The sequence below is a fragment of the Phascolarctos cinereus genome, unplaced genomic scaffold (genome assembly GCF_003287225.1).
Source record: "Phascolarctos cinereus isolate Bilbo 61053 unplaced genomic scaffold, phaCin_HiC Scaffold_4;HRSCAF=312, whole genome shotgun sequence".
Classification (NCBI taxonomy): domain Eukaryota; kingdom Metazoa; phylum Chordata; class Mammalia; order Diprotodontia; family Phascolarctidae; genus Phascolarctos; species Phascolarctos cinereus.
In genome coordinates, this window is record NW_027555847.1 from 503,262,326 (window position 1) to 503,286,501 (window position 24,176).

Below are 24,176 nucleotides of genomic sequence, written 5' to 3' on the forward strand. Positions count from 1 at the left end.
ATGGATGGATGGATGGATGGATGGATGGATGGATGGATGGATGTGGCTGGTAGGTGGTGAAGCGGAAAGAGTACTGGGCCTGGATGACTTATGTTCCTGAGTTCATAAGTTCAGACACTTACTAGCTGTATGAGCCTGGGCAAGTCACTTAACCCTGTTTGCTGCCTCAGTTTCCTCATCTGTAAAATGAGCTGGAGAAGGAAATGGCAAACCACTTCAGTATCTTTGCCAAGAAAATCCCAAATGGAGTCATGAAAAGTTGGACAAAACTGAAAAATAACAACTGAGATAAGATAGATAGAAAGACAGATCGATCAGGCAAATTAGACACAACAGATAGATGGATAGATCAGATAGGTAAGTAGAATAGACAGATTAATCAGACAGCCATAGCAGATAGATGGATAGATCAGGTAGATAGGAAAATAGGCAGGTAGATAATAGATAGATAGGTAGGTAGGTAGAATAGATAGATCAGATAGAAAGATTAATGGATAAATCAGATACGTAAGTAGATAGATAGACAGGTAGATAGAATTGATAGATCAGATAGATGGACAGATCAGAAAGACAGATAAACAAGTAGAATAGATAGATCAAAAAGATAGGTAGACAGGTAGATAAAATAGATATACAGAGTAGATAGAATAGATAGAGCAGATGGATAAAGCAAACAGACAGACAACAGATGAGACAGAGATGATATAACATAGATCAGGAACAAGTAGTCAAATGACTTGACCAGTGTCATACGACCAGTAGTGTCAGCAGCAAGATTTGAACTCTGAGGTCAGCTCTTTAACCACTACTCCATGAGTCCTATCTACAGGATTCTTGTGAGGATCAATATGAGACAAATCCGTAATGACAACCTAGCTTTAGTATATATACAATATATAATTATTCCATGGAGATTGGGAGAGGGGATATATAATGAGGAAGAAGAGTACTAGAATAATGAGAAGAAAGGAATAGTCTAAACTCTCTCCAATTGATTCCCTGAATATGAACCTATGGTGTTTGATGATATTGCATACAATGCTATTCTTCTCTGCTCAGTAACATAGGCCAATGTTGAAGATTCTGATCACTGAGACCAAGCCTGACACTTTTCCCCTAATCTTCTCACATTTACCATTATCTTTATCCCTGCAACAACCTCACTTGTGTACTTAAAGAGTCCAGGTATTTGTGGCTCTGGACACTAAAATGATAAATAAGCTGCCCTCTAGGCACTTACAGCCTAAAACAAAAACACACACACAACAGAAATACAGGTTCACATAAAGGTAAGATTTTCAAATGTGAATAATCATCAATCAGTCAATCACAGGTCAAGTACCCATGATGGGCTCCAAAACGTGATAGATGTGAGGGTTAGATACAAAGGCATAAAGGAAGCAATCATTATCCTCAATAAGTTTACATTCTATCAGGGAAGATAACGTGTACCTATATATTTGTATATCATATATATATATATATATATGCAATATCAATACAAAGTAATTATGTAGGAGGTAGAACATGTGCTGAGTTTTAAAGGAAAATAAGGATTCTAGGTTGAAGATGAGAAAGAAGGAGTGCATTCCAAGATGGAAGACAGCCTGTTCAAAGGCACAGGTAGAATGTCACCCATGAGGAAGAGAAAGGAGGCCAGTTTGACCAGGCCATAGGGGAATGTGTTATGATAACAGTGGAGCGGGTTCCCAGGGGAAGGGGCCGGATTATAAAGATTTTAAAATGCTGAACTGGAGGGTTTATATTTAATCCTAGAGCTAACAAGGAAACATTAGAATTTATGGAGAAGGGTAATATTAAACCTATGCTTTAAGAATATCAAATTGTCAAATTCGTGGGGGACAAAGTAAAAAGGGAACAGATTTGAGGCAAGGAGACCAATTAGAATATTATTGCAATAGCCTAGGTTAGAGATAATGAGGACCTGAACAAGAGTGGTGGCTGTGTGGATACAAATAAGGAGAGGGAGGTGGAATATACTATGGAGTTAGGACTGATAAGATTTGGCCACTGATTGGATATGAGAGGAGGGGTGAAGGGGAACCGCCAGTCCTAGATAACTAAGAAGACACAAACATGAGCTATAGGAAGGATGATAGTGACCTTAGCAGAAATATGAATTTGGGAAGATGGATGGGTTGGAGGAAAACATGATGAGTCCAAGAGTTACAATGTAGTGGACGGATAATCAACCTGCCTCTAAAACACACCAACTATGTAACCATAGATATATCACTTAATTTCTCAGTGCCTTGAGTAACTTGATAGAATAGTTCATAGGATCACAGATCTAATAATTCTAATATCTAACATTCATAAATAATTTACATTCATTTAAATTATTAAATGTCCCATTTGATCCACACAACAACTCTGGGGGATAGGTGCTGTTATTATTCCCATTTTACAGTTGTGGAAACTGAGACAGACAGATGTTAAGTGACTTGCCCAGGGTCACATAGCTAGTATCTGAGGTCACATTTGAATTCAGATCTTCCTCACTCTAGGACCAGCAGTCTATCTGCTGTGCCCTCCAGCTATAGACAAGGTAACCTCAATCATGTCTTTTACCCTAATAATTGATACCTCCACAAAAACTAACTAACACTTTGGGAATAGTGTACATATGCATCAGACAGCCCAGAATTTAAAGCAAAATAAAAAACACGAAAAAACCCTTGGCCTTCTGGAAAACACTATAGGCCTTTTCATTGTCTAATATACCAGTGGAATAAAAAGGTCTATGAAAATAAAAACATTAGCCTTTTCCTTCAAGATTTTTAATTACAACAGATATTTCTTTGGAATGATTGTAGATAAAGCAAAGACTACAATTTTGCCTGCAATTTTCAGGTTAGAAAATAACTGGTGTAATCAGTCACAATAGAATTTTGACACATCTACTGTGGACCAGGCCTCAGACAGGGTTACTTCCATTGATTCTTTCCAAGGACAATAGTCAACCAATCAGCAGGGAGATCCAGTCAGATTGGAAAGCAGGTTATAAAACAAGATGCATAAACAGATGATAATAGAGCTCACATTCAACTCTAGGGTGGGATTCAAAATTGAAGTATGAGTCATATACAGCACAACAGTTCCAGGTCAGTTTGAGCTATATCCAGTTGACTGAGTCAAAGAAATAAGGGAAACTGAATTACCTCAACTGGATCTGACAGGAACAGGAATAAATATCCCTCTTCTTACAAAGGGAGAAAAAGAAAGGCCCCAGGATCTTTGTAAACTACATAAGTAGACAGAACCTCTGTTTAATAATTCACATGAAATACCATGCCAGCTGCCAACTCACTCACACCCACTTAGTAACAACTGCAGTTATTAGAGCTTCATGGGGCCGATTACCCTTCTAAGATCTTTCATTCCCAGAAGCATCTTGTGTTTGCCAACTCAAGGTTTGGTTCAACCACCAGTGAAAACTCTTGCAAACTATATGTCACTGTATAGTCATTTCAGTTTTGTCTGACTCTTCATGACCCTATTTGGGGTGTTCTTTTTTTGTTTGTTTTTTTTTGTGAGGCATTTGGGGTTAAGTGACTTGCCCAGGGACACACAGCTAGTTAGTGTGAAGTGTCTGAGGCCACATTTTGGGTTTTCTTGGCAAAGATACTGGAGTGATTTCCCATTTCCCTCTCCAACTCATTTAACAGATAAGGAAACTGAGGCAAACAGGGTTAAGTGACTTGCCCAGGGTCATACTGCTAGGTCTGAAGCCAGATTTGAACTCAGAGAGATGAGTCTTCCTGACTCCAGGCCTGGCACTCTATCCACTGAGCCACCTAGATGCCCTACAAACTATTTATGCTTACTGCTATTGCTCCTCTCAGGGAAGCCTATATGTTGCTAACCAAGGCTGTTGGATTTCACTGGCTAAAACCCGCCTTTTGTAATTATCAGCAACACCTGTATTCTGTAGCATTGGCTGTGACTGCCTCCAATTCATGTGGACATTATCATCAGTGCTCTCTCCCATCCGGTATTTTCAGGTTACCATTTATCTTCACAACAATAACCATGCCTAGAGTTAATTCTGAATTGCTCTTTTGCTTTCACAGTCACCCACAAGAGACTTCAGGATTAATTCTTTTGCATTTGCATTTTGTATTTTGCATTTGTGGGCGGAGTGGTACAATGGAGAGAGTGCTGAACTTAGAATCACAAGACCTGAGTTAGAATTTCAATGGTGGAATTTGGCACAAGTCCCTTAACCCTTCTGGGCCTCAGTTTCCCCATTTGTGAAATGGGGGTTTGGGACTAAATGACTCTTAAAAGTGCCCAGGTCTAGATCTATAATGCTATGAACCTAAAAATGAAGCTAATTAGCCCCCAGGCTAATAGCTTTAGACATTTATAATTTTTTTTTTATTCTTACCCTGATGTCAGGACCTGCCTAGAGGCCAAACTCTAAATATAGACTTTTGCCATTCATTGTCAGTGGTTAGGTGATAGTAAAAGCCCCAGACACAGTACCAGGTCCCAATGACGACAGAAGCCTAAGCTAATAGCTTTTTCATGCTCTCCCTACTAGCACACAAGGACAAGAACAATCATTCATTTGATCTGCTGTCTCCCTGCAAGGCAACCCTGTCGGGCTCACTGTCCCATTGGGAGAACCACACAGGGGCCACGACAGTCTCCTGGTTTGGAGAGGGCTGCCCGCCAAGCTTTCTCAGGAATATGTGTCACTCTGTGGTATTCCTGTTTTCCTCCCCAATAAAATAATAATTTGGCAGGGCCAGGGATGAAGATATTAAATCAATACCAGATTGCAGAAGTTGCAGAAACGTTCGACCTATTCATCATGGCCTGTCCAATAGCCGTAAACTATAGGGGCTGCCCAGGGAAAAGAGTCCCTCTAGACTGCAAGCCCTTTGGTTTAGAAAATCACTCAGGACTCCTGACTTCTTTTGTAGTGAACAAGAGGCCCCCCCAGAGGAATAAGACGCAGATATTGTGGGAATAAGAATAATATGGCCAGTAAGAACACAATTTCTTAATCACTTTCTTGGTGATACCCATAAGTAGAGTGGTAAGGAAATGAGTCTCTGTGTTTTCAAGCTCTATTCAACAAAATGGGAGTGACCAGAATAGTGGTACCTTGCTAAGCACATTGAGCTCTTAGAACATATAACAGCTCTCAATTGAGGATTAGTTTGGCTTTGAGCTAGTTATATTAATGAGCTTGTTCCCACACCCCTCAGGTTAGTGCTGAACCAAAAATTAGTATGTCAATCTTCAACTGAACCTGGTAAACATTGGCAGGCGAATAAAAGCCATGCTTAGCCTAATTTACCTCAGTATGACTTGGTGGGTCTTGATGACTATTATATTCCTAATAGTTATGTGGGAAAAAATACTATTATGAAGCCCCATATTCTTGATCATCAAGCATGAGCTGATGTATCATCTTGTACAAGAGAAGCTGCAATGGGATAACATCTGTGTGATCTTAATAATGGAAAGACCATTGGATCTGGAAACAGCAAACCACTCTAATATCTTTGCCAAGAAGACTCCAAATGGGTCACAAAGGGTGACTGAAAAATGACTGAACAGCAGCTTAGATCTGGAGGTAAAGGACCACCTCTGAGGCTTACTACCTGTGTGACCTTTGGAAAGTCCCTTAACCACCTTGGTCCTCAGTTAACTCATCTACAAAACGGGGAGGGGATTAAGATGGCCTCCAAGGTCTAGTCCAGAACCAACTCTGTGATTCTGTGATCCTCTTTGGAAGGATGGATTTATTTTTTCCCTCCCTAAGCTTAGCGAGCTTCTCTCACCTAGGCAACTAGATGGCAAAGTGTATGAGAGCACTGGGCTTGGAGTAAGGAAAGGTCTGAGTTCACACCCTGCCTCAGGTACTTATCTAGCTGTGTGACCCTAGGCTATTCACTGAACATCTCTCAGCCTCAGTTGGGAATGATAATAGCACCTACCTCTCATGTGAGAATCAAATAAAGTAATATGCCCAGCACTTTGTAAACCTTAAAACACTATACAAATACTAAGTATTATGAAGCTTGTGGTATTTGTCCTTGTTCTTGAAGAGGACCATGACATCAGGGAGATGATAACTTGACTTGCAATTGACTTTGATTTGAATGAGGGAGGGCTGTGCAAGGTCACCAGCCTCACTTTCTCCCAGAGAGCCGTCTGGGTCCAGTGGCCAGATATTCATCAGTATGACTGCTAAGCCACTTACTGAAACAGGACAGCATTATATTGTGCCACTTCAACAAAGCAACCAGGCATATTCCTGTTTTTCAGGACTATGCAATAACCCTTTGGCAGGAGATAGCTGAGATACATCAAATTCTTTATCTTAAAGCAAGTGGTACAGGCGATCGCAAATTAAGTTGCTATAAAACATGTCCAGAGAAAATGCTGAAGATCTGCTGCTGCTGCTGCTGCTGCTGCCACTGAAATCCTAGCTGTGCAGGGCCATGATTATATGTGGAAATGGTCACATGTAGAAACAATCAGTAGTTAATCAACCAGAATTTAGAATTGCCAACTACTGTGCTATATGCTATGGATACAAAGAAAGGCAAAAACGTAGTCCCTGACCTGAAGGAGCTCACATCATAAAGAGGGAGACAGAACTCCGGCAGCTCTATGTGTTCAAAATACATATGTGCAAAGGGGAGGTGGGAGGGATGGGGAAAGGCCTTTTGCAGAAGGTGGGATGATGTGGAATATCTTGTGTGAGGAGAGTGAAGAAGAGTGCAGTGGTGCAGATTTGGAGAAGAAGCAATAATCTCTTTCAATTTTTGATCCCTGAGAGATAATACCAAATTTTTCAAACAGAAATCTTATTCCACACGGATGTCCCTGAAACCTCAATGAAAGGAAACACTGAAAAGTACTGTCCTTTATGCACACAAATGATACTTCCACCCACCATCAGTCAAAATTGTTTTCCTAGTCATGGTAATAGGTTATTCTGAATCCAGTACCCTTGGTGACTAACTTGTTGTTCAGTTGTTTCAATCACGTCCAACTCTTGGTGACCCCATTTGGAGTGGTTGCCATTTCCTTCTCCAGCTCATTTTACAGATGAGGAAACTGAGGCAAACAGGGTAAGTGACTTGCCCAGGGTCACACAGCTAGTAAGTGTCTGAGGCCAATTTGAACTCAGGAATTTGAGTCTTCTGGACTCCAGGCCTACTGCTCTATCCAATGCACCAGCCTAGCTGACCATTGGTGACTAAGAGCATGTACCTATAAGACAAATGGCTGCTACCTGGGGGGACAGATGACATTGGTCATAGAATAGAATTTTTCTCTATTGTTATAGGGGCACATAAAGTACACAAATAATAGTAATATCAACAATGGTGATGACTATAATAACCAAACCACACCACCAGCACAACTGATAACAGCATACAATTGACGTTAGATAATTGCTTTTAGATTTGGAAAAGAGGCTAGATATAATGACCTCAGAGCAAGGTAGATCCTGGTTCAAATCCTGTCTCTGACACACACTGGCTAGATGCCCCAAGGCAATCAGTAATGTGACAAGTGGCAGAATAAGTGGTAATCTGCATTAGTAGGAGTTTTCTCAGTGAGAGATCCCTCTAACAATGAAATTGCCAACCTAGTTAATTTTTTAAAAGTTTTGCATAGCAAAACATTCATACATTTTCTCATTTGGTCCCTGTAACAACCACATGAGATACATTCTACTAATGATACCCATTTTACAAATGAAGAAATTGAGGCTGAGGGGTTAAGTGACTTGTGTATTGTGTTAAGTGACCACAGCCCATAAATATTAGAGGTGGAATTTTAACTCTGGTCTCTCCTTCCTCTTAGTTCCATGCTTTTTTTTTCCCTTACTAAACACCATATGATGATCTAGGTCCTAGCACATCTTACAATTTTCCAAAATACACACATGGAATATATTCCAAAATGCACATATACTGAAAAATAATATCTTAAAATTTTCACATGCATCATATGTAGGCTGCTCCAAAAGACCAGTCTTACACTTAGCACTTGTTCTTTATTACTTCAGCAATCAATATCAATCCCACTGGGACCACAGCTTCTGTGATTTTCACGTAGACATTGTCATAGTTTGTCTTTTTGGAGAAGGACTGGGGTAATGCTATTTGCTTGATTACTAAGCTAATTCTAGAACCCATACCCATAATCAAATGGCTGAATTAGTTTCCATTTCTTCTCAATACCATTCTTCACCAGATTACCTAACAAAGCCCTAAGAAGTCTTGAACGAGTTGTTAAGTGATCTGAACTTGCAGGCTTGAGAGTTAGTTTGTGAGGAGTCCAGAAAACCAAGCCTATAAAATAATATAACTCCATGGATTAGGATGGAAGAGTGGCTTTTTATAAAACATGCTGTCTGTCTTTAAAGGCATTGATATTCTTCAAGGCTAAAAGGTAAAATTCAAGAATTAAATTCAAAAAGTAGTTATTAAGAATTTATTACATCTACAGAAATTATTCTCAAAAAATTGACAGAATCCTTTTATGAGGCAAATATAGTCCTCATACCTAAGTCAGGGAAGGATAACACAGCAGGAAAACTATAGACTGATATTGTTAATGAATATTGATTCAAAAATTTTAAACAAAATCCTATGAAATAGACTATAGGGATTTATCCAAGAAATCACTCATTATGACCAAGTGGGATACTAGGATGTAAGGATCCATCAGTGTTAAGAAAACAATCAATATAATCATATCAAAAAACAAAACATGCAAAACCACATGATCATCTCAACAAATTCAAGAAAAGCATTTGACAAAGTACAACACTCATTTATGTTAAAAAAAATTTTTAATCATCTAAAATACAGGCATAGAGGGAATTTTTCAAAAATTCAAAATGTCAAAAATTCAAACATTTTTGAAATGTCATCAAAAGCACTATATGCAATGGCAATACACTAAAACCTTTTCCAATAAATACAGGAGTAAAGTAGGAATGCCATCTTTCCCCACTATTATTTATTATAGTTCCAGAATTGCTAACAATAGCAGTAAAAGAAATTAAAAGCATAAAAAAGTAAATAGGAGATATGACACTATCCTCATTTGCTGATGACCTAATGGCATACTTGGAAAATCCTAGAGAATCAGTAAAGATACTAATTGAGATAATTATTAGCTTTAGCAAAGTTGCAGGCTACAAAATAAATCCTCCAACCTCAGTTGCATTTCTACATGATAATAACAAAGTAATAATAGAAAAAGAAATAATAATAATAATAATCATAGAAATAACAATAATAGGAAGAGAAATCCTGTTCTAAACAACTACCAAATGCATAAAGAATCTGCAGATCTATCTGTCAAAAAACACAAAGAAAGAGATTGGCCCAGGATCACACACAGCTATTGAGTGTCTGAAGTCACATTTGAACTCAGGTCTTCCTGACTCCAGGCCCACCACTCTGTCATTGAGCCACCCAGCTACTTTTAACAGCACTTCTTTGGGTACATAGCATAGAATATTTCACTTGATCTTTACATCAACCTGCGAGGTAGGCTTTACATGTATAGGTATTATTAGCATTCATATTTTACAGATGAAGACACTGATTCAGACAGATTAAGTGACTTGACCATATCAGACAAGTAGTAAGTGTTAGAGGTAGGTTTTGAACTCAGGTCTTCTTGTATCTAGGTCTGGTACTGTAAGCCCTTCACAGGCTTATTTCAAGAATCATAGCCACAAAGACTCATAGATCTAAAACTTAAGAGATCGCAGAGGCCATCTCATTCAGCCCCTTAATTTTATAGATGACAGAATTAAGGGCCAGGAAGAATAAATGATTTGTCCCAAGCCACACAGGTAATAAATATCAGAGGTCGCTTTTGAACCCAGTTCTTCCTAAGACTTTTATCCAATACTGTAATCACGTTATAGGCTTACAGTGAGAATCCATGGACATCATGTACTAATGTGCATTGTAAACCATAAAATATACCTTATAAATTTTAGCTATTATTTCAAAATTAGAAATTCAGGGGCTATAGTCAAGGGTCATCCTATTGGACCACACTGGAATGGGCTGGAACTCCTGAAAGGTCTCTACACCAGGGCCAAAGTAAGCTCATGCCTCACTTACTTCAGTGGCAGAAATCCGTAACAACTATTGTTTCACATCACTGTCTTGCCTTCCAGGGCCCCCGACAAACAGCAGGGGATTCCCAACCACTTTGGGATATGACCAGTACATGCTGTCCTTTCCTCATCTAATCTTTCAACTTGTGTTCTAGGGAACTGGTGAAATCAGTGGATAGCTGCCAAGACTTAGATATGTCTTTTCCCTCCCTGTATCCTGCCTTCCCTACACTGCGCTCCATACATATATATGCACACAGGAGAAGCATATAATTTTAGAGCCAGAAAGCACTTTATACAGGGTAATTATGAATGTTTCCATTTTTAATGACCTCTCATTCTCTTTAACTGTATTTATCTTTCCAAGGTGATCATGAAATGACAAAACCCATTTGAAAATGGGGAATTCACTCTCAAGTTATTTAAGCTCTTGATTTTTATCAAATTCTTGAGTTGCTGACTTCAGTTTCTGATTCTTCTTGATTTAGTCTGTTGCACTGATCTACTTTTCTATTGCTTTTGCTGTTGTTTAGTCGTTTCACTCAAGTACAGCTCTCTGTGACCTTGCTTGGAGTTTTCTTGGCAGCTACCGGGGTGGTTTGCCATTTCCTTCTCCAGCTCATTTTACAGATGAGGAAACTGAGGCAAACAGGGTTAAGTGATGTGCCCAGGGTCACACATCTAGGATTGTCTGAGGCCAGAATTGAACTCAGGGAGATGAGTCTTCCTGACTCCAGGCCTTGAATTCTATGCACTGTGCCACCCAGCTGTTCTACTGTTTAACAGGTACCAAAAAGTTATTATGACTACTGCTCTATAATGTAATTCAGAAGCCTAGAAGTACTCTTATCCCTTTATTTCTCATTTTTCAACATGTCTCTTGAGATAGTGTACTTTTTGTCTCTCTAAATGAATTTTATTAAGCTTAATAAAGATTCCTTTGGTAATTTGATTGGCACAGCACTAAATCTGCAAATTAAGGAGTACAGTATTTTTACTTTGGGCTCTCTCTCTCTCTCTCTCTCTCTCTCTTTATTTATATATATATATATATATATATATATATATACATATTTCATCACAATAAGGATTCTTTTTCTATGCTTGTGTTTTCTAGGGGTTTTAGCATAGATAAATGTTTTATTTGTCAAAAGATTTCTCTGCATCTACTGATATAATCATTTGGTTTTTGTTTTGTTTTTAATATACTTAAAAACATTAATTATTTTATTAATGTTAAAGCACCCCTGTATCCCTAGTATAAATCTAACTTTATTACAATGAATAATTTTTTGATGTATTTCTATTGTTATTTTGTTGGGGTTTTATTTAAAATATTTCATCAATATTCAATAATGATATTATCCTATAGTCCTTTTTCTTTGTTTTATCCTTTCTTGGTTTAGGTATGAGAATAATGTTTTTCTCATAGAGGAAATTTAATTGAGTGCTTTCTTTCTCAATTTCTAAGAATAATTAATGTAGCATAGATTTTGATTGTTCTTAAGCATTTGATATAATTCATCTATAAACCATCTTTACCAGTGGGTTTCCCTACCACTTTTAGATTGTTCAATTTCATTTCCTGAGATTGGATTAAGATCTCTATTTAATGTTCTATTAATTTGAGCATTTTCTGGTTTTGTACATAATTCTCCATTTCTTTTGAATTCTCAATTTTGTTATCATATAATTATGTGTAGTAGGTCTTGGTAAATAATTGTGTTTTTTTTTTTCTTTTATGAATTTACCATGTTAATTCATTATTTTGGCAATTTGGTTTTCTTTTCTTTTTTAATGTTAGATAAAAGTTTGTCAGTTTTGTTAATTTTCACCAAACAATTAGCTTTTAAATTTGGTTCATTACCACAGACTTTTTGTTTTCCATCTTTTTATTATCTAATTTTTGGAATTTCCTCTTTTGTGCCTTTTTTGTTTTGGGGGGGTTTTTTGGTTAATTTTTAATTACTAAAATCACATATTCAGTTAATTAATCTTCTTTTCCTATATATGTATATGTCTTTTTGGAGATTTTTTTTCCTCTAAGGATTGCTTTAATAGCACCAAATAATTTCAAGTTTATTTCATGGTTAGCATTTTGGATAATTATTCATTGTTTTCTATAGTAAGTTCTTTGATCAAATCATTATTCTGGATATCATTAAGGTCGATTTATTTCTGTAATCTTTTGCTTGTGTTTTCTTCATTAATTACTATTTTTATTGCACTGTGGTCTATAAAGCATGTTTTTAGTATTTCCTTTTTTTGCATTACTTTGGTCAAATACTATGTTCAAATATATGATCTATTTTTGTAAAGGTACTTCATGGTACTAATAAATACATAAATATATATCCCAAATTCTTTAATATTCTCATTAAAAACTTAAGTCTTTCAGCTCTACGTATTCCAGGAGTTCATTCAATTCTATATTTACCTTTCTGTTAAATCTATCTAGTCCTGAAAGTGGAAATTAAAGCCTCTTGTAACAATTATGTTACTTTCTATGCCTTTTTTGGTGATTTAGCTAGCTATATATTTTTTTAAATAATTTGAGATCCTATAATATTTAGTGCAGGTAACTACAGTTTTGATATTTGTTAATTGATGCTAATTTCTTAAGCATAGTATAGTTTTTCTATTTGCTTCTCTTAATATTGAGAATTTTTATTTTTATTATTTCTGGTACCACAAATGTAACTCCTACTTTTTTTTATACATTTGATATAATGTAAATTTTATTCCAGCCTCTCATTTTCATTCTCCACGTGTCTGTATTTTAGATATATTTCCTGTATGCACTAAATTATTGGATTTTATTTTCTTATCTGTCCTGTTACTCTCATTGGATTGAATTGTTTAATCAATTCACATTTAAAGTAATTATCATTAGGGTTGTATTTTTCTCCACTTAAAATAATTATCTCCTTCCTTTAAATCAGGGCATTAATTCTGTGACAAACTTTGTCCAATTTTGATGCTATTCCATTCTCATAGGCTTCCCTATCTCCTCCCCCTCCTCATTGGACTGCCTTATGCCAAGCTCTTTGAATTTCCTTAAATTGTTTCATACTCCTTATTTCTCTCCTCCAGGTCTGTTACCTTTTACCATCCCTTGCCCCAGGGTTCTCTACTACCTTGGAGACATTAGGGAAATTCTCTTATCAGATCAAGCCCGGACTGATTGTGTTCTCATTTTAGAGGCCCAGTGACTAGACCTCCAGTTCCATTTAACAACTTAAGACCATATTAGCTTTTTCAAAGGATTATTTATGTTAAAGATACAGCAAAACCAAATATGTAAACTCTCCCAAATTCCTTCAAGACATAATCTCCACCTATGTTACCTCAGTCTCTGAGGAGAGGAAGAGATAATTAGGTTTACAATTTAACTCAGTTGCTACATAGAATTGGTCCTAGCACATTCAAGTCCACTGGTCTACCATCCTTGCTTATCAGGGCTTCCCTGCTGGGCATGCCGCAAGATCCAGCATGGATTCCTTGATTCCCAGATCCCAATAGCTTAAGCCATTGGGTCAAAGATCTCCTTCCTTCAACTACAACTGAAAAGGAAAAAGAAAAGGAGGGTCCTCCCCTTACAACAGGGTGTTACTTGCCATGAGTGAAGGAATACTTTGTCCTTAGACTCAAATTAGGGGGCGGGGGGGGGGGGGGGGGGGGGGGAAGGCAGATAGTGATAAAGATGCAGATTATTCTAACGATGTAGCCAACAGAAAGGGGGTGCTTTCCAACTATATGGTAGGCCAACACAGGATGTCCACACATGAGCCAGTTCTCCTTTCAACCAGAAGCAGGCTCCCCACTATCTTCCCCAAGTGCAACTCCACCTTAGGTGATATGGGCACGTGCCAAACTCCACTACACTTCCTTCCTCCCTTCTTTTTTCCCCTCCCTTCCTTCTTCTCCTTCTCCTTCTCCTTCTCCTCCTCCTCCTCCTTCTTGTTCTTCTTCTTGTTCTTCTTCTTCTTCCTCCTCCTCTTCCTCCTTCTCTATTTCAATTCATTTATCTATTTCTCCTATTTTTTGCACCTTCTCTTTACCCATATATTTAAGCAAGCAACTGAAATTTTCTCCTGTTCTCCAGACCATATTTATAGTAATTTTTCTTTTCCTGAATCATTTCCCAAGAAGTCTTTTATTGCTTTCTCCTCATTATTTCTCTTTTATTTCCAGTCTAGCCTAAATTTTCTTTTCTTATTTTTTAGCAAAGGTCTTTCTTATTCTCTCTGTGACTATTAGAGAGATAAAGCTTTTGAAGTCTTGAGTTTTAGCTCTTTCTTCCATTCTATGTTTATGTTTTCTACCTTGCTAGATTTTACCTTGTCTTCCCTTTTTTCTACTGTGCCTTGCTCTTAGAAATATCAAAGCAGGAGGGAAGCAACATCATAATGAAGCCATAGTGTGAGGTAGAACTTGTTTTGCAAGTTCTAAGGCCCAATCTTTTTTCTCTTGCCCTTACCATCATCCATTTCCAATCCTAAGGCCATATTATCAGCCAACCAATCAATCAATAAGCATTTGTTAAGCACCTACTGTGTTTCAGGTGTTAAAATAAGTGTTGGAAATACAGAGACAAAAGCTAAACAGTTCCTTCCATCAAGAAGCTTAAATTCTAATGCAAGAAGAGGAAGCCAATCTGTACATATACCATTATATATTCCCCTACCACTCTGGATGCTGGTTGCTCTTAAAATTCATACATTAGCTCTTCTGGTGTAAGATATGCTCTAAGAAGATAAAAACCTTTTTACAGAGAAAGTGGTTTCCTAATGTGTCAATTCTCCTAGACACATTAAAAGATCCTGGTCTTAGTGCAAACACATACATCCTTTCTTATTGAAATGTTCTTTGGTGGCTACCTTTCCTTTCCCTCTCTCCTACTACTCTTCCTTCCTCTCTCTGTTTCTGTCTCTCTATTTCTCTTTCTCTCTCTCTCTCTCTCTCTCTCTCTCTCTCTCTCTCTGTCTGTGTGTGTGTGTGTGTGTGTGTGCGTGTTTCCGTCTCTCTGTCTCTCTCTCTCCACACACACCCCACTTCTCCACCTCCTCTCTGTCTGTTTCTTTCTCTGTACCATTTGGGGAGTTTCTTTCTATTATTCCATGATCTCTCAAAAATCCACAGGATTCTCGTTGATTCATTTTCCTTTGTATTACAATATTTGCCCAAAGTGTGTAATTTTCTTTTTAAAGTTTTATTTGTTCTCTCTTCTATTATTATGATCCTCCCTCATAGTTTATCTACTTGTTAGCTGGCTTTTTTCCAGGTTTCCTCTCACCTTTGGGAATCCACTTCATCAGGTCCCTCTACCTTCCACTGCTGCCCAGGACGGGGCAATTGAGTGGCCTGAGTTTTCTCTTATTGAGGAACATGGGGGTTGTCTTGTCAGGGTCCCTGCCTGATAAAAATCTCTAGGAGTAGAGAACTCACCCTAACTGTTTTTTCCAGTCTCTTTTCTCTCAGGTCCAGATCTCATTCCCCTCTAGCCTCTGACTCTGAATATTTCACCTGTCTTCCACCCTGCCTTAATCTTTCTACTTTCCTTCTTCTAATTTCTATTCCTTTCCTTTTTTCCCCTCAAGTGTCAGGACAGAATCAGTGTATAACACCTCCTGCAGGGAATGGAAAAAGAGGTTGATTTTTCATTGTTGTTTAGTCAATAAATTGTGTCTGACTCTTCATGATCCCATTTGGGATTTTCTTGGCAAAGACATTGGTTAGATGGAGTCATTGCCATGGGAGGAGAGTCCTTATACCCAGATCTCAAGTCAAAAGTATGTAAGCTTGTTTGTACTCACAGCCAGAACAGGGATGTCAATTGTGGGCAGGGATGAGTAATGAGTTCTAAGTTCTCTCATTCTTGACATTTTTACTTTGTAAGGGCATTTTGTCTTTTTATCTTGAGGATTCAGCTGTAATTATTTTCTATTTGGTACATAATTCCTTTTCCCCCCAAGGTTTTGGGGATGGAGAAATTTACAGAGAGCCTCTATTTGGCCATCTTGCCGGCCATGTTGCCATTGACTTTTGTGTTACAGTACAACTTCCCTGAGCGTACACTTTTTCATTACATAGGCTTTAGTTTTCTCAGGGGAAGAAGCCATGTATTACTTCTTTAAATGAACAGTGCTTTTTTTTCAATTCCCCTCTGTGTTTAATGTGGTGCTGGCCACAGAAAAGGTATTCACTAAATGCTTGCTTTGCTAAATTAAGTTGAACTGGCTGTTTGGTATCACATAGACAAGGCTCTTACTAACTAAGTAAACTAACCAGATGTTTTGGCATCTATCACAACCTTAGATAAATCCACTGAATTTTGACCTGATAAAGAACAGAAGCCTTTTCTGATATGTAGCTAAATGAAAACTAGAGACAGGCTGAAAAATTGAAGCTGCGAAACTCCAAAAGGGTATAATTGTATCTGTGTGACTGGTGGGCTCCATCCAATATCTTCTCTTCTTAACTCAATAAAGTCACAATATTTATGTTAACACCAGTGTGTGATGTGTTTGGATATACCTAGAGAGTAATAAACCATCAGCTTAATATCTATGCCAGATCTCAACAAGACCAGTTCATCAACATAATCATACATTAGCATGTCTGAAGAAGGCTGTTAATATAGCGCCATGACATAAATCATAATAATTATGTCTAATGCTGGGAATATAACATATATATTCCACTACATGCGTATTAAATGAATAATTAATGGAGCGTAATGGAAGGGTTGTTCAGTCATGTCCAGTTCTTCATGACCCCATTTGGGGTTCTCTTGGCAAAGATACTTGAATGGTTTGCCATTTCTTTCTCCAGCTCATTTTACAAATGAGGAAACTGAGGCAAACAGGGTTAAGTGACTTGCTCAGGGTCACGCAGCTGGTAAGTATCTGAGGCTGGATTGGAACTCATGAAGATGAGTCTTCCTAATTCCAGGCTGGGCACACTATCCACTCCACCACCTAGCTGCCCAGGGTACTGCTATGCTTTAGCAATAGGTTCAGGTGTAGAACACAGCTGAGACTGTTCAATGGATGTGAACTCTGTGGGCTCCATCCACATTAAGGTCTCAATTAGAAAAAAGAGAATAATTTATCATGGTCCATGCTGTACTCAGCACAGCTCTCTATTTGTCAAGTTGACCTATCTTTCTTGAGATTTGAGGAGCACTGGGTAGAAGTGTGATAATGAATAGTCAGGCAAAACTCCAGAGAGTTTTTAATGGCTCCACTGTGGGGATCTGGTATTCTATCCTCATTGCCAGAGGTAGCTAGCAATAGAGCACTGGACCTAGAATCAGGAAGACCTACACTCAAATTTGTCCTCAGACGTTTACTAGCTATATGACCTTCTATAAGTCACTTAACCTCTGTTTGACTCAGTTTCCTGAACTGCAAAATGGGGATAATAATAGCACTTGCCTTGAAGGGTTCTTGTGAAGAAAATCCTTAGCAGAGTACCTGACACATAGTAGTCCACTATATAAATACTTATTTCCTTCTCCTTATTCCTTTCCTCAAAATTTCTCCAATGTGGTTGTGACTATATCACCCTTTGGGGAAGCAGTCACAAACTTGAGTTGTATGTTTTCCCAAAGGATGCCTACCTGAGGTCCTATGGTCAGGTCCTGTGCTGCTTGGCAGGTTAAATTTAAAGTAGATTAAAAAGGGAAATCTAAGCTATGATGACATCTTCTGACCATTCGGCCTAGAGCTATATACCCGATTTTCCGTAACCAAGATTCATCACCCCATCTCTCATTTTCAGGTGTCCAGAAGTGGGTACCATGTTATTTGGAGGGGTGTAGGTAGAGAGATATCTGGACCCATGATTTCATCAATGTGGTGAACATTCAGTGTAGGAATTATTTCCACCAATACAAATCACCAATTGTCTGTAACTTGTATTTCTAGAGAATAGACTGGGGGCACTGATAGTATGAAAGACTGACTTCTGGTCACCCATCTATTATGTGGCAGGGCAGCACTTCAACTCAGGTATTTTTGACTTCAAAGTTAGCCTTTCATCCACTATACCATGCTACCTCTCATTCATACCCTAATAATATGAGTGAAAGAGGCCAGCTGTATATATATATATATATATATAGTGTGTATATATATAGTGTGTGTGTATAGATATATACATACACATATATATACATATATATGAATATATACATATATGTATAAAATATATATATAATATATGTATAGAGATAGATAAATAGATAGATATAGATATAGATAGGTGTGTAGGTGTGTGTATGTGTATGTATGTATACCTTATATATATATGTGTGTGTGGGTGTGTGGGTGTGTGTGTGTACCTTAGAGATATTGTGGGTTTGGTTCCAGACCACCACAATAAAGCAAATATTACAATAAAGCAAATATCACAATAAAGAGAGTCACATGAATTTTTTGGTTTCTCAGTGCATATAGGAAGTTGTTTACACTATACTATAGTCTATGAAGTGTGCAATAGTATAATGTCTAAAAACAATGTATATACCTTAATTTTAAAAATATTTTAATGCTAAAAAATGTTAAACATCATCTTAGCCATTGCCGAGTCATAACCTTTTTGCTGGTGGAAGGTCTTCCCTCGATGTTGATGTCTGCTAATTGACCAGGATGGTGGTTGCTGAAGCTGGGGTAGCAGTGGCAATTTCTTAAAATAAGATACAATGAAGTCTGCAGCATCGAATGACTCTTCCTTTCACAAAAGATTTCTCTGTAGTGTGTGATTCTGTCTGATAGCATTGTACCCATAGTACAATAGAAATTCAAAATTGGAGTCAATTATCTCAAACCCTGCCACTGCTTTATCAATGAAGTTTATATAACATTCATCAATATCGTTGCGTCCCAGAATAATGAGGCCCAAGGTGTGGGAGGGAGACAGGAAACAGCTGGTCAGTGGAGCAGTCACCATTTATTGATTAAGTTCACTCTGTTACATGGACGAGGTTCATGGTGCCCCAAACCAATTACAATAGTAACATCAAACAATGCTGATCACAGAACACCGTAACAGACATAATAATGTTAGTGAAAAAGTTTCAAATATTGGAAGAATTATCAAGATGTGATAGAGAGACAGTGTGAGCACGTGCTGTTGGAAAAATGGTGCTGCCAGTCTCACTCGACATAGGGTTGCCACAAACCTTCAATCTGTTTAAAAAAAAAAGGAAAAGAAAACAAAGAAAATGTGGTATCTGTGAAGCACAATAAAGCAAAGTACAATAAAACAAGGTGCCCCTGTACCTGCTTGAGGAGTGATATAATATACTTTTAGTATATTATACTATTTAAGGGCATTTCTTTACAATTCAAACCATAACAAGATGGCTAATTTTTTAGTCAACATATAGCATTAACGTAGAGCCAACACTATATTACTTTACCCACACTTTTATTAAAAAAGTCCTTTACTTTCTATTGGTTTAGAAGATAATATTGAAGGAAATCACACCAGGAAATCCCACAATTGCATACATTGGTCCAAATTACTTTGATGACTGCAGTTTTCTCAGAAGTGTCCACAATCAGACATATAGTAAGGTTAATGGACATATTGACTAATACATATATGACATCTCTTTTCCACCATTACTCAACCCTTTCCCAAATAATTCTAGTCAGCTACCTATGGAGGACCTTGGCACTAACATATACCACATACCCTTAGGGACCTAATCTCTCCCTAATACATATGCATAATTCCCACTAACTTCATTAATAGCAACCTGTGTATCAATAAGGGGCTAGACAGACGGGATAGTAATGAATATGTGTTATTGTGCATGAGTAACTCTTCCCATAATCATTCTGGTCGTTACTTTCCTGGTGAATTAATGCTACATCTTACTCATCTTTTGTTTCTTCCAAAATAACTGGCAGAGACATGTGCTAACTGGTACCCATTTCTTGAGCTGTAAGAAATCGTCTCTCGGGAAGTAATTGTAAGGAGTCTTTCACTATCTACTAATAGGCATGGCTGCTACACTACCTACAAATGGACATGCCTGCTTTCAGCCAGAAGCATTTTTGAAATGCTAAAGGTGTCCTCAAGTTGACAGAGACATTCAAGTGAGTTTATCTCCTCTGTCTGACGAAGCTTCTGGGGCCATGAATCACTTCTGTTCTCTCCATCAGAAGAGTAGAGTAGGCTCTCTTTACCACTCCACCCTGCCCTGCCCCACTGCCCATCCACTCAGACCTCAGCCAAAGCCAGAAGAAAAAGAAATGGGCTTTTGTATGCCTGTTCTCTGGAAGTATCTTATCCGTTGTTTTTACATTGATTGAGTTAGTTCTAGGAAAGGGCTATTTTGGGTGTTTGAGAAATTGTTTGCTCCTCACTAAAAGTCCTGTTTTTATTAGTGCTGTATATAACCATCTACTCATAGAGAGATTGACTGAAGTAGTTTGTATTAAGGAGGTCTCATATTATCAAAGACCAGAATATAGAACTCAAAATAGAATTTAAATGCTTTCTAGAAATGAAGGAGCACCAGATATGAACATCAGAGGACTTGGCCTTAATACCCAGAACTGCCAGGGTAGTTCAGTGGTGCAGTGCATAGTGAGCAGGGCCTAGAATCAGGAAGACCTGAGTTCAAATCCTGCCTCAGAAACTTATTAGTGGTATGACCCTGGGCAAGTCACTTTACCCTGTTTGCCTCAGTTTCCTAATCTGTAAAATGAGCTAGAGAAGGAAATGGCAAACCACTCCAGTATCTCTGCCAAGAAAACTAAAAATGAGTCAGATACAACTGAAATGAATGAACAACAAAACTTGCCTTATATTTCCTTTGTGATCCTAAGTAAATAATAAATTCTTCTGGGTTTCAGTTTCTTCTTTTGTAAAATGAGAGGTCAGACTATATGATCTCTAACACCCCTCCCATGAATTCCAGTGGAAAAATAAGATTTGTACCTTTCCTTGAAGAGAGACTCAGAAGAATCTTGACATCCACAAACCATTAAAAGCAATTCTCAGGATTGCCAGACCAGGGATACACTGGTAAATGTTTAGCAAGTGACTTTCTTGGGGTGGGGTGGACAGGACAGGGGAAAAGGAATATGTCTCACTTTTAGGATTAGTCTACATTATTGATATTTTCTCTATCACTTTCTTAAGCCTAGTCAGCCAACAAAACAATAAATCGAGCTCTGATTTGTAACTTTTGAAAATTCTAGAAGTATGCTCACACTGAAAATATAACAACCAGACCTTACAAGCTGGTATGAGCTGCATACAATTGTCTCCAACCTTTCTCCCAATTTCTAACATTATAGAGATCATGTTTCAAGTAAGTTTGATGGATCTAGTAGATTGTCTTTTCTCTATGTTTGTATTCTCAAAATGGAGCCCAGTGCCTGGAATATGTTGTTGTCCAATCTTTCAGTCATGTCTGAACTCACAAAGATGAATCTTCCTAACTCCAGGTCTGGTACTCTATCTACTATGCCACCTAACTGCCCCATTTCTGTAACATGTGAAGATCAGCAAAGATATCCGCTCACCACAAACAACCCCATGAGATAGAAAGAATGCCTAGTGTACAAAAAGGCTCTGTGTGGAGAGTCCTAATTAACAGAAGATAAATTTCCAACTCTGGAATTTACAGATGCTGGGTATCCAAATTCTAGGTCTTTATTTGTCCTCAGACTTCCAGGACATGAGAAACCACGCAGATGTTATTTTTGCCCTTAAGACCTCTAAGTGCTACATAGAAATACTCCTGGACTCAGTCTCCCAGTCCCATGCTTGTAGGAGGCCATAAATATTCACTAGAGAGAAGGGGAATCGAGGAAACAAATTAGAATTCTGGTCCTCTGGCCAACTGGCGCTCCAGAGGGAGATTTTTGCACCACACCCTAAAAACTCATCAGTGGGAAAGAAAATAAATGGATTCCTATGTTCTCTAAAGCTTTGCCTTGGGCTCTCCAAAAGTGATTTTCTCTGATAAGAGCTGTGGGTATTGGGCACATGTCTTGATGTCTTGATGTTGGACAAATCCCCTCTTTCTTGCTGAAGGGCTGCTAAAATATGACTGATGAATGGGGAGGAGCTGGAGAAGGAGCTGCTCCATTGTTTTCTTCCTTAAAGATTTGGCCAAGGGATTGTTTGTATTGCTCATTTATCTCCCCCTTTGGCCCACACACAACTCTGTCTAGCCTCCTAAGTTTCCTAAGTTCCTGGTGAAGCATTTAGCGGGGCCCATGCAGGAAGTGAGGCCATGCTTTTTTTGGCAGTGAAGGTCAGCGTTTCTCCTGGGGTAGCAGCCGAAGTTTATCAGTAAGTTTAGCCTTTGCTCTCTGAGAGACCAACCATTATCTCAACTCCTCTTTAAAAAATAATAAAAATAATTATGTTTGGAAAACGTGCTGGCAAGTAAGGATAATAACAAAAGATGGAAAACCCTGGCATCCACATCTCCTTGTCCTCTACTGCATGTGGGTTTGCTCCTCAATCTGACAGTATAAACAAGAAGGCCAATGATAGTAGGTCATAACGTGCACCTTCCCTTCCTTCTGTGCATGAGCCTCAAATGATTTCTTTGAGTAAGTGAAAATGGCAATCAGGGGAGAGGTTGTATTTCACAAATGGAAGCTGATGAAATATACTAGTAGGTACACAAGGAACTCCTGGGCCCCGTTGGCCTGGATTGCATTGAGAAAGCAACAGCTGTGTACTGGAACCTAGGTCAGACTTGGTCAGAGCTAAGGTCTCTGATCTAAAATCTCTGGCACCAAGCAAGCATGTAAGCAAATGCACATTCCTTGTGAAGAAAGTATGTAAAGACTGAATCGCTGCTGGTTCCAATGCTTCTCTCTCCCAAGCTCTGCTTATCAAAATCCTACCCATTAAAAGAATTACACTAAAATATTGTTGGTAGAGAGCTATGAATTGGTCCAGTTATTCCAGAAAACGATTTGGAATTATGCCTCCAAAAGTTACTAACCTATACATATCCATTGATTCAATTACACCACTAAGATTATTCTTCGAAGAAATCAAAGAAAGGAAAAGGACCCATGGGTACAAAAATATAGCCACTCTTGTCTTAGTAGCTTAAAACAAGACACTAAAAGGGTACTCATATATTGGAGAATGATTGAACAAATAAATTGTGGCTAAGAAATGTAATGGAATATTATAGTGCCATAAGAATTGATAAAATGGACAGTTTCACAGGAAACCAGGAAGACCTCTGTGAAGTGATGCAAAGTAAAGTGAGCAAAATTTAAATACTTGATGTAAGGACAACAACATTCTAGATAAAAGTAACTCTGAAAAACATTAGAGATCTGATTAATGCAATCATAAGCAAGGTCAGAGAAATTAAGATGAATCATGCCACCTACCTCTTGACAGAGCTAGGTAATGGACTTAAAATACACTATGAGACATACATTTTTTGGACATGACCAATGTAGGAATTTGTTTTGCTGGACTACACATTGTTGTGCAGCTTTTAAAAAATGTTCATTGGGGAAGGGACAGGGAGAGATAAATGTTTATTTTTAAAAAAAGATATTTGTGCTATTGAAATCTGGAAAGTCAGAAGCAGTTGGACAGGACTGAAAACAACTGAACAGCAACATCATTTACATCAGGGTCCCTAATTGTGGGTATACTTCAAGGCTCTATCCTATCCTGGGTCCTCTTTTCAACTCTCTCTGGACTCTTTTAGTGACTTCAAAGATTTAATGAGAGAGGGAAGGAGCAAGTATTTTCTAAGTACCTATTATGTGCCAGGCATTGTAATAAGTTCTTTACAAATATTGTTTTGATTATCACTACAACCTTGGGATGTAGATGCAATTATTATCCTCATTTTATAATTGAGGAAACTAAGGCAGACAAAAGTTAAATGACTTGTCATGGTCACATAGCTAGTAAATGTGTGAGGCAGAATTTGAACTTAAGTCTTCCTGACTCCAGGCCTTGTGCTCTATCTGCTGTACCAGCTATATCATCTCAATGTAGATGATTCTTAGCC

At 38.0% G+C, this 24,176-nt stretch overlaps 2 long non-coding RNA genes across 3 annotated transcripts in view; one reads left to right on the forward strand and one right to left on the reverse strand.

Annotated features, from left to right (window-relative positions):
* Positions 1 to 10,360: 10,360 nt before the first annotated feature.
* The window catches only part of LOC110195819 (uncharacterized), a 91,644-nt gene continuing 77,828 nt past the window's right edge, over positions 10,361 to 24,176 (forward strand). Inside the window, exon 1 of the long non-coding RNA XR_002321018.2 lies at positions 10,361 to 10,446. This is a non-coding gene — a long non-coding RNA (uncharacterized LOC110195819). The remainder of the gene's footprint in view (positions 10,447 to 24,176) is intronic.
* Positions 19,081 to 24,176, reverse strand: part of LOC144456983 (uncharacterized) — an 85,383-nt gene continuing 80,287 nt past the window's right edge. For both annotated transcript variants that reach the window (XR_013486235.1, XR_013486234.1), the window contains exon 3: positions 19,081 to 19,338. This is a non-coding gene — a long non-coding RNA (uncharacterized LOC144456983). The remainder of the gene's footprint in view (positions 19,339 to 24,176) is intronic.